This window comes from Anser cygnoides, chromosome 3 (genome assembly GCF_040182565.1).
Source record: "Anser cygnoides isolate HZ-2024a breed goose chromosome 3, Taihu_goose_T2T_genome, whole genome shotgun sequence".
In the NCBI taxonomy this organism is placed as follows: domain Eukaryota; kingdom Metazoa; phylum Chordata; class Aves; order Anseriformes; family Anatidae; genus Anser; species Anser cygnoides.
The window spans coordinates 92,686,282-92,698,463 of record NC_089875.1 but is presented as its reverse complement, the minus strand read 5'-3'; the positions used below and the strand labels follow the sequence as shown (position 1 = coordinate 92,698,463).

At 35.5% G+C, this 12,182-nt stretch overlaps 1 long non-coding RNA gene across 1 annotated transcript; it reads right to left on the bottom strand.

Annotated features, from left to right (window-relative positions):
- Positions 1–9,150: 9,150 nt before the first annotated feature.
- Positions 9,151–11,980, bottom strand: LOC106030381 (uncharacterized). Its single transcript, XR_001203711.3, has 3 exons — positions 11,887–11,980; positions 10,232–10,316; positions 9,151–9,840 (listed from the first exon to the last, which is right to left on the bottom strand). It is a non-coding gene; the product is annotated as an uncharacterized lncRNA (long non-coding RNA).
- Between the last annotated feature and the right edge of the window lie 202 nt (positions 11,981–12,182).

Here is a 12,182-nt window from a genome sequence, read left to right as displayed (position 1 = left end):
GAAAGTATTTTATTACTTAACAAAATTAAAAGAGCATTGTACTCTTTTACTCTAGATATAATACTTGCCTTAGCCTGACATCAGTGGGACTGCTATTTTTATCTTCTCTCTCTAGCATAAATGTCTACTTATTATTTACATTGCTATTATTTTAATACTGATTGTGAATCAAAAATATACAATTTACTTCAGATACAGAATACATGCATCCTATGAAGACAGTAGAAATTCTTCACAAATCAAGCAGGTTGCTTCCTGTCTAGCATTAGTTTCAAAGTTTTTATGATACTGAAGCACCACAGTCAAGTATAATGGAAATTGGGGTTCCAATTTCATATAAGGCAGGAAAGAAAATAGATTGCAAAATATATCTTCAGACTAACATTAGTACAATATTTGAAAGCGTTTTGCTTCATAGAAAGCATATTCCTACCTTGAATTGCTATTATTTGTACAATAGATGTGGAAATTGAATTTTAAAAAGGTTCTGACAATTTGCAGACACTTCTTTGGGTTTTTTCTCTTTCAGAAAAGATTATTTTTCAATTTAAAAGGTTATCAATACTGCATTTTCAATTTTGTTCCTTTTGTGGAGAAGTTAGGATGCTGGTAATATTTTGGCACACTTTTTAAATTGGTTAATATTTTCCTCTGGTAAAAATCTCAAGAGGTCAGTTTTTCAAGTAGGAAACAAAAATAGGTAGCAGAAATATTCATGCAGCCAGTAGCTCCTATTGGTCTTTCAAATTCTGTGGGAAGAGAAAAGTATTTTACCTTTTCATATTCTTTCTAGCATTTCAGTGCACTTGAGAATTTTATTAAATTTAAGATTGTGAGCAATCCCAATGATAAAGAAACTGGGTGAACTGCTAACATGCTACATTTCAGGAACTAGCAGATATTAATGGTTGAGCCAGTCACCCCAGGGTCTCTTTATAGTAAAAGGAGAGAAATAGGTACTGCAGGCATGCACTTCATCTAATCAAAAGCAGAACTTTAAAATGGATATAAAATTTCCATTCACTATAGAAGACCCTGGGGTGACTAGCTCAGATGTTAACATCTAAGAGTAAATATCTAGGGCAGGATTCGGTTCAAGAATGAAACATTTATGTTTAGTTGTCTACATGAAAGCATCTACAGACACATGGGGTGTCAAGGCTTACATTTTAGATAATGGAGATCTAGTAAATGGGGTTGATGGAGCAAAGAGAGCAAGCAAAGCAGCAATCTGGTGTCTACACAGGATCACTATCAGAGTGAGCTGAACTGCTCTCCGGGATCTTTAGTTAAGTTATGTGACTACCCACTACCACAGAGATACTTACATATGAATTTCTTTACTTAAATCATAATCTTGCATCTTGGAATAAGATTCCTTTACCTAAAGATGGATTTTTCATGCCCTTCTTTAGCAGTAACTGGAAGCCAGGCAGGTACCCAACACCATCTCAAATAACATCAGATGTCTGTGTTTAGGCAAGCCCTTTGGGTCTTTCACTTAACCACATCATGGATCACTGTGTATTATTGAGCTCCATATATTGTTGGATCAGGACTGTAGTAAAGTACAATAATCCCAGTTCTGAAACCCAGATGTATGGCTTCCGTGCTGAGAAACCTGAGTCTCAGTGAGTCTAACCTGTATGTCTCACAACTGACCATTAGTATTACAGAAATGGTTTTCTAGATGCACGTTATTTTCAATATTTTTATCAGTAAAATGTGGCTAAATTTCAGCTGTCTGCCTACAGAAGACTGAAAGAATGAATGAATAACTGTAAATTAGAGATGTGCAAGGCAACCACTCTCACACACACAAAAAAAAACCAGCATATTAGGTTTTTTTTGTTTTGTTTTGTTTTTCCTGATGCATATCGTAGCATACTCTTTCCATATTCGAAGTGGGCTTATATCTCATCAAACAAATCTTATACATTGGCAAAGTTACTTAGAAACTTATGACTTAATAGCTTAAAACTAAGCATTCTGTATGACAGCATCTAAAAATGCGATCCACAAATTTAGTGTTTGTTTAGTTTACTGAATATACAGTTGTTAATCTCTAGAAAATATGGATGTGAAACAGTATTTCTTGCCCAGTTTTGCTTTCACCTGTTCTGATTTCCATGAAATAATTTACTCTGTTTCAGTGTTCTTTACAAACAAAGGTTTAAGAAGCAGACCCTGCAGACATATCTGAGCTAACTTTAATTTAACCAAATCTAGCTAACAATTTGTATCAAGATAGGAAAGTAAAATGTAATTTTGAAGACTTTGTGGGACTCCAGATAGGTTGTTAGGTAAATATGTCATGATGAGTTCTTTTCTATTACAGTAAGACAATATCTGGTACCTGAGCTAATAAAAAGCTAGTTCAAGACACATATACACAATATTTAGTCACACATTTAACTGGATCACCAATATACTTTTAACTATGTCCATTGAATTGCTCCACTTTGCATGAAGTAATTAAATAATTCTTCAGCAACATATAGAGAATGAGTACTAATTTTTTTTTTTATTTCTTTAGAACAGACAGCTGGCAGACAGAGGCATGGATCCCATCCCATATCTCAGGGGCAGGCTAGGCCCTTTGTGGACAAGGTAGAGGTAAACACCCATGTACTCAAAATTTAGCATCTCATTGTTTTGCATAAGCTTAGCAACATATAGTTAAGTGCCACAAAAACTCTCCGTTCTAGGGAAAAGAGAATAGCATATCAACCACTTATGTCTAGACAGCAGTGATGATTTTAAAGCTCTAAGTAGACAGCAGTGATCATTTAAAAGCTCTAAATTTTGGATTTAGTAGCCAAGTTTGTACCACATAGGTACCTCCAATTCTCTTCCCAATTTCACTCTTTGGCTGTCTAGACTATTTAAAAAGTAAATTTTCTTGTTTATTCAATCTTCATCATATTAATAGATATTAGCATAATAGTTAATGAGTTCCATTCATCTCTGGTACAGCTCTAAGCTCAAAGCCATAAATGTAGCCCAAAGTAACCCCAACAATGACCACAGCCTGAAATCTCAAAACAATGATATCACAAAGTGTCTACTAAGTCCTAATCAATCTTTGATTAAAGCAAAACATCTAAAGAGATACATGCAGGAGCAGCATTAATACAAAATTAGTTCAGTCAGATCAGTTATTTTGCAATGCATATAAAATCAATTCAATATGACCAGGCACTTAAATTATTACCAAAATATTTCTGAACCTGACAAAATATATCAAGTAAACAAAAAAGTCAATTATAATCCAAGAAGCAATTTAATGTTTATCACTTAAAGAAAATAAAATCATAAAGAGCAAAGGTCCATGGTCTTCTTTTAGTAATATCAGAATAAATCCTCAGCAGGACTAATTTTATGTGTTCGGTAACTGTATTATATTGATGATTACACTCTATTTTCTTACACCAGCAACCCAAGCAATGCTTCAATGTATACCAGTTAGAGCACTGAAGAACTGGCACTTCCTCACAGGTTCTTTCTATGAATTCCCCCCTTACAGTCTGGAATATTGGCCTAGAGGTTTTGGGCTAGAGGTTTGAGTCTGTCCATCCATGGGTCCAGAGATGGCGTGGTCTGACCATGCATCCATTGCAACTTATCTCATTAGCTCCAACTCTCACAAATGGAGTACATCTTCAAAAAAGGTCATGGTGGAGATAGGAGACATGATGTTAAATTACATCTCCCATTACTTTAGACAAAACATGATTTTTTATTTTTTAATTTTGTCCCTAAAATGAACAAGAATATACTTGAATGGTAAATTCTCCAGTAGCTTTCCAGAGTTTAAATATGAAGGGTACATTGCCTTTCTCTCTTTCTCCAAGAAAATAAGCTTTCAGATCAAAGAGTCTCAAGTTTCATTTTCCAAGCCATTTGTACGTTAAACAACTGAGTGGTTACAGTTTTGCTTGTTTACTTGAGAGGAAAATTGTTTGTGAATCAAAAGAAAGCTTGTTCAGAAATTCCTCGGTGTTTGCTGTACAGTTATAATCCTCTGATAACAAGGAATAACAAAGCTAACTTTGACAAAATTTTAATTATAACAGCATTACAAAAAGATCCCACATATTTCACTAATGATTGTAATTGAAACTGTGTTTACTTTGCTGTCACTATTATTGTACTTTTAAATCCCAAGAAGCCACAGACATTTGGTTTGTGAAGATGTGGTTTAATACCAAAATAATAAATTTGGCTTTAGATGGATAATGTATGCTCAAAGAGCTTCACAAGCTCTACTTTAGCACAGATAAAGGCTACAAGTAAAAATTAGCAGGCTCTATAAGCATCTCAATGCATGTTTGTAATGTGACCAGCTCTACCAATAGCTTATTTTAAAGACATGTTTGTAAAAGTGCCTCAATATGATAGCAGAGTGTATTATTTGTAATTTTATCATACAAATGTATGCTAGCAATACTTTTCATACAATTTCGTGCTCCTGAAAAACTCAGAAGCCAACTCCACTACCATACTCAAGGTACCTGTAGGTAAAGACAATGCCATTTACCAAGGTGAATTAAGGTATTTTCTAATCGAGATAAAAATATACATAGAGAGCAATCGTGATTAAAAAATACGTCTTATTTGCATTAGCTTTGAGAAGGTGGCATGTCACAACACACAAAAAAAGCAAAATGCAAAACTTTATGGGTTTTTCTTCCCTAGTCTATTCTAGATTTGGTGTTTTGGGATTCAATTGTTGCTTCAATCTGTAGTTAATTCAGCAAGACTTGACGGAAAAAGTTTTACACCCAAGGGCTTTTTGTGGCTTGCTAAGTACCCAGTTATATCATAAAGGCTGGCTTTTAGAAAATGAAGAAGCTAAATTACAAAATGGTGACTCCAAAACACTGTTAACCATAGTACTCAATAGAAACATGGTTTATACGACCTCAAAATCATAGTTTCTAGAGGACTGAAAACCTACTCCTGCTCTCATCTTAAATAAGTATAAAAGTTCTGCTGACAGTTAATGAGAATCTAATCAGGTGCTAAATCTTTTGCTTACAAGATTGGCTGGGTTCAAGAAACCCTTTTATAGAAGACATAACAGAGCAAAGAGATTTTCAGACTTCAAGGAGTTAAATACTAAATCTCTTAGAAAAGGCTGCCTTTAAGCACAGCATATTTTGTACTGGTTTGTTATGGGGACCAAATCTTTGGTAAATAAAACGGATATTTCTGAAAACCAAATGAGTGACAAATTTATGCATGGATGGAACTTGAAAAGCAAGGGAACTAGAGTTCTTTGTTCAGTAGCTTAGAGAGTTACCAGCACTCGTATAGTTCTCCTCACACTCTTTCATTCTCTCTTGCTTTCTTTTCAGTTCCTCCGGAAGAAAAAAATCTTAAACAAAAGTCCTTCTGTTCAGATATTCTAGATAGTAATTTGCATCTCTCACTTTTTTTTTTTAATATTGTATTACAATCATTCTGGCTTTTGAAGAAGCCAATATACCAGAGAACATATGTTATGCAGTGCATCTAACTCAGTATTTCTTAAAATAGGGTGAAGTGTTTTGCTTTTTTTTTGGTGTGTGTGTGTGTGTGTGTGTCTGTGTAGAAAAGCTTTCAAATGTTCAGTGTTTCCAGCTTTCTTAACTCTACAAAAAGCAACTCATGTAAAAAGCAACTCATGTATTTTAACATATTATTCTTGCAGAAGAGGTTTGATCTTAACACTCATATGGAAACTTCAAGCAAAAAAAGAAGTTAAGATGAAAAGAAGTAGTAGCAAGAATGCCTTGTAAGTGCAATGTGTTCCTTTTTTTCCTTATGACAAATTAAAAAAGAAGGTAGTATAAAACTGAAATGATTGCTGATTTGCTACCATAAGGAGTATTTCCTATAAATACACTTTAATTCTTGTACAATTTGTTCATTTATAACACCTTAAATTTCTTGCAATTAATGGTTAAGCAATGTTATGCAGACTGGATTTTTACAAGGAAGAAGTGCAAGCCCAATTTGGCATTAAATTAGTATTTTAGATGTTATTTGCCAATAAATAAATACTATGTCTTTCTGAGATACCATTTTTATTGCTTTCCCTCCATGCTTATTCTGCCTTTTGCACAGATAAATGCACATATGTACTTACCAAGTTTATTCATCAGGTCACAGGTTCTAGCTTTCCTTGATGTATTAGTAGGAAGTGTAACAGGTTAGTGTTGAGAAGTGAAGAAAATTACAGATATATATGTATATGTGATAGATAGATAGATAGAGATATATAATAGGTAACTATTTTACAAATTCTATGTTATCACTGAAGATTTCCCTCACCTACCTTAGCCAACATCAGTAGAAATTCATAAATACAATTTCATCAAAAGCTAACTGAAAAAGTCCTACATGGGTTATGTCACTAATATCAGTTGCTTCTAATCAGCTATGCTTACATTCGCATTTCATCATTCCTTCCACTGCATGACACCCCTGTTACCACTTCAGACTTTTTTTCTAGTCATAACGATGTTATTCACTGTGGTTTGTTTTCATATTAATTTGTTTTCTGCTACTAATAGCAAGTGTGTTACCATTCTTATTTCATATTTCTCCTTGAAAAACAATTTTCTTTTTTTTCTTTACCATGACTATCAGGGCCAGTATGAGGCTAGCATATACAATAGCAAGTAGTAAGCTATGTCTCATTATATTTTTCTTCATAAAGGTTTTAAAAAATATTCATATGTACTGAAACTCAGGTTCTGGTCCTTCAAGTCAAGGTCAGTTTAAAGCAAAAACAGGCTTTATTATATTAATTTATTCTTATGTTTCCTTTGTTAATCACAGCAATGTTCCTGCTGCTCAAGAAATTAGTATTTTATTAAAACAAAAATACTGAGATTCTCTCCAGGGACATTTTAAAGTAAAGATCTCCTGTCTCACTACAATTTGAAATATATTGATCAATCTCTTAAATATAGCAATGGTAGCCAGTTGTTGATTTAATCTATTTCTAAATACATTAACTTTTGGAGATGCTTATTTGTGAATTACCCTCAGAACTGAAACTTTACAAAGCTTCTCAAAGACAGGCACTTGATCAACTGATATTAAACTCTTCATCAGTGAGGCAAAATTTGCATAGATTTGATTCCTTATGCTCAAGGAAAGCTAAATATTTCCTGAATATTGAACAACACATGTTTCAGATGAGAGCATTTATGTCACTCCTAATGAATTTGCCATTAAATTAAATCTGTAATGGAACAGAATATGAGCTATACTACCAAACCAATGGTAGTAAAGGGGCCCAGAAAACAAAGAAAAAGAGTATGAAGATGGGAGACTGACATATTTGATAAACTGAATGACCAATTTTCAATTTATACTGCTTACAATATTTTGTGGCAGTAATAGAAAATAATAAAATAGGAAGTGCAAATATAGTACAAATCAGTGAAAATTTTGTAGTTGCATTCCATACTCTCAAACTTCAGGAACTGTGCTAGTGAAATGTATTGGACTATTTGCTTAATCAAAGAAGTGGAACTTAGCTTATAATACACACAGTTCTGGCAGTGTGGACTCTCCAGCAGCTTCAAAAACAAAACAAAACAAAACAAAGAAATGCTGAGGAAAATAAAAAAGAAAAAGTATATTTTCTTAATGTATATACTGTATATATCAAATACACTGTCATCCAAGAAACCATCACCAGCTGACATATATGACAAAGTACTTTGAGAATGATGTTCCCCTACAAAAAGTAGTTCAAGAATGTATAAAAAGTACTAAGTACTATTTCATAGACATTAATTTAATATAGCACCCCCTGGCCTTGATAGAGTTTTGCAGTGTTTTGTCTAGTAGGGTAATTAGGAAATAATGTTACAAAAGTAGAGTTGCATTATAGACAATAGAAACAATAAGAAATCTCAGAACGTTCTGTTTTTTAGTTAAAGATGTTGAGTTCATAAGCATTTTCCATTTCCACTCTTCCCTTCTGACACACAACAGATAACTGACTGTTCATCTTCTGCAACTACATGAGGGAAGAATATCAGACTACAAAAGAAATATCAATAACTGTATTTTGACTTCATAACACGTCTTTCAAAACCACTTTCAGTGTTGAAGATGGATAGCCATATAGGCACAATGTAGAGTGAAGGGTGCAAGTTAGCAAAGTTTCTGAAGTAAGGAGATACCCAGTCACACAGGCAGCTCACAAGCCCATTATCTCTGCCATATCAATGAGAAAAACTGTGTTTGCCAAGCTGAAGCTTTATCAGTCATGAAGGATGTCTTCTCCATCACCACAATGCTCCTAGCTCCACACCATACATAACAGGCACATCCAAGAAGTGAGCACACAGGACATATAGTGCAAATATCGATGAAAAATGTCCATTATAATGACCATTAAAATCTCCTGTTGTTTAGAATAGCACTGTGAGATTGTGAGACTAAATATAGATGCTGTTCTCACTCCTTCCCTAGCAACTTCCCCTGTTCATGCTTCTTCAGAAAAGGACTTGTGAAACCAAGCAATAATAATACAGGAGAGCTCTATAATAACATAACTGACTAATGAAGCAAAATTTTTAGTAGCTGAACATTTAGAATGTGAAATTAAAACACCAATATAGAGAAAAAGGAAGAAAAGTTTCTGTTCTTTCTGAACCTGAGAAGCTGTTTACTATAGAGATTTGTTTGCTTAACCTACTAAGTGACTCATTGCAGCAGAGAACTGAGCCCTTCACCTTAAACCATCTGCAGTGTAATAGAGTGTATTAATTAATATCTGGTTGCTGTGATCCAATGATATTTTCTATATAGTGGCAATACATAGGATAGATTTTGAAAGAGAAAGAATTTTAAAATAGCTGAAATTCTCATGTCACAAAGTCTCTACATAGAAGAAATTTACTGAATACCCTAAAAGCTGAAGAGATAAAGCTTATTCAAGCATTGCCTGCAAAATATGTATGCATATATATACAAGAAGGTAAGGCAAACTCAAGTCTTAATGTGTGTGTTCTAAAGAAACAACGAAGAAATTTCAATTTTTTTAGACAGCGTGTCCATTTGCAAAAACAAACAAACAAACAAATACAAAAACACCAAATGAACCAAAAGGGAAGTTTAATTTTAAGCTGATGATTTTTTTTTTTTTTTTATTTCTATACTGTTTGCAGGAATTATACACTCATACAGAAAAAAAAATATTCAGCATACAAACATATTCATTACAAGGAAACACTTAAAAATCTTATTTTGCTTGTCAAAAATGTACAGCGTATGATCCTTCATATTCAAAATTCTTGTTTAATATAATTATTGCATAATTCTCTATTAGTACTGTTTTTCTTATTTTCTCAGAATAGAAACACTGTGCTGATGTTTTATCTCTATATATTTTCTATTTAACGTAAGTATCATGTAGTAAGATTGTATCAACAAAGCCTTATTTCCACAGTAAATATTCCTTCTTTAAAATTATTTCCATGTTCAGATATTGATTGCTTTCCCCAAATTTGTCATTTTTTTTGCAGATACTTAACCTGTTTGTTCTACTTCATTCTAATATGCTTTTTGTGTATTATCACTGTTAATTTCATCACAACCCATTAGCTTTTCTGATTCTCTCCCCTACCCCACCTGGGGAGAGCGAGGAAGTAGCTGTGTGGAACTTAGCTGCCTCCTGGGGTTAAATCAAAACATACAGAAAATTTGATCCAAAATCTTAAAATGTAAAAAGAATAAATTCAGAACACATTTTAATTTTAATAAAGGACACATAACTTTAACAAAGGATTTGTGGCAACCTTTGCATTTCAGTGAAGACCTCAACTTTTCCTGAAAAGTAAATTTGATATAGTTGTAAAGGAGTTCAGCTAACAGAAGAATTATTCATGATTTATGGACAGATCTATGTAGATAACATACTTGCTTATATGAAAACGAACAGAAAAAAATGTAGACAATAATAATTCCACTATATTTACTTAATCATCTATAACACCTAAATTTTCAGAAAATAATTTTCTACCCTTGAGAATACAAATTATTCTTGCAGTAATACCACAATCAGAAATTGAACTATCCCAGGAAAAAATTCAGAAGATTGTTTCCCTAGATATCTCAAACATCTTCCTAATCTTCCACACCTGTTCAACTGAAAATAACCTTTGATTTCATTGTCTGAGATTGTGTAAAATAGATCAATAATTTAAATTAAAAGGTTTACCTCATGTCTGGATTATCTGATCTGATCTTACAGAGATAGGCTTTGCTGATGGAAGACACAGATTCACTGAACAGCCCTTGGAGACCTGGACAGACACACAGTGAAAACAAAGGTAGTTAATGGACTAATAAACCAAAAGGTTTTAGTGGTATTAACAGCAGATATCCACACTGCAGCCCATTGTGGTGGTTCCACACTGATGGACAGCTAAATTCCACCATGCTGCTGTCTCACTCCCACTCCTCAGCAGAGTTGTGAAAATATGATGGGAGAACAGGGTGAGAAAATATGATGAAAAGAAAGCTAATGGGTTGACATAAGGACAGCGAGATCCCTCCCAGTTACCATCATGGGCAAAACAGACTCAGAATGGGGAGGGAGATTAATATAATTTATTACCTGCTGCTACAGACTACAGTAGTGAGAACTAAAAGCAAACTAAAAAATGCCTTCCCCCCCATTCAACATCTCTTACCTCCTCTCAAGTGTCACACAGGAATGGGGAATGGTAACTGTGTTCAGTCCATAATACTTCATCTCTGTAGCTCCTTCATGTTTTCTCTCTTTCCCTGCTCCACCATGGGGTCCCACCCAGGGGATGTGGTCCTTAGTAATCTGATGCAAAGTGAGCTTCCCACAAATTGCAATTCTTCAAGAACTGTTCCTATATGGGACTATAATACAGGGTGCAGTCCTTCAGGAATGGACTGCTCCAGCATGGGACCTCCACAGGCCGCAGTTCCTGACAGACTTCCAGCTACACAGGGGGCTCCTCTCCACAGGCTGCAATTCCGGCCTGGCATCTGCCTCTTCGGGGGCTCTCCATGGGCTGCAACCTCCTTCAGGCCACATTCACCTACACCACTGCAGGCTCCTCCACGGGCTGCAGCGTGGAGATCTGCTCCATGTGGGACCCCACGGTCTGCAGGGGGACAGCCTGCTCCACCAGGGGCCTCTCCACAGGCAAACCTGTGCTCCAGTGCCTGGAGCACTTCCTGCCCTTTTTCTTCACTGACGTTGATGTCTGCAGGGTTGTTTCTCTTTCATCTTCTCACTCCTCTCTCCCAGCTGCTGTTGCACAGCAGCTTTTTTTCCTTTCTTAAATATCATCTTGCAGAGGTGCAACCAGTGCCACTTACTGGCTTGGATCTGGCCTGCAATGGGTCCCTTTTGGAGCCAGCTGGAGCTGGCTCCTATCTAACATGGGGCAGCTTCTAGGCTCTGCTCACAGTGTATCCTGTGAGAGGGACCCCATGCTGGAGCAGATCAAAAGTATAAGGACGAAGGAGCAGTAAACAGGAACTGTTATGATCTTACCACAACCTCCATTCCCCATTCCCCTTCATGGACTGAAGAAGCTGAGGAGGTAGAAGAGTAGTGAACGAAGGAATGAAGCTGAGATAGCATTGGGGGAAAGGTGTTTTTAATTTTGTCTTTGTTTCTCACTCTTCTACTTTATTTTTCATTGGCAGTAAATAAAATTAATCTTCCCGAAGTTGTCTGTTTTGCCCATGACAGTAATTAGTGAGCAATCTCCCTGTTTCTATCTTGACCCATGGGCTTCTTCATCTAATTTTCTCCCTCCTGGCCTGTTGAGGACACAGAGTGAGAGAGCAGCTTGTTTGGGGTCTGGCAACCAATCCAGGTTAACCCACCATAACTACACGGCCAACAGTAGCTGTGAACAACTGACACAGACACTAAGTCAGTTGTCTGTAGCTATGGCAATAACAGGAACACTTTGGAATTATATTGTGATGACAGTGACATGCCACAGACCCACAGAATGCCTAATGGACAGTGATGCTTAAAGGTAAATACTAGGGTTTTCTGTGATGCATGATCTCTCAGTTTGGATTAAAGACTTATTACCCACATCTGGCGTCTATCCTGAAAAACCTCCCATCAATCATACCCTACAACCTCCCTAGGTAGTCATCAAGGTACTTGG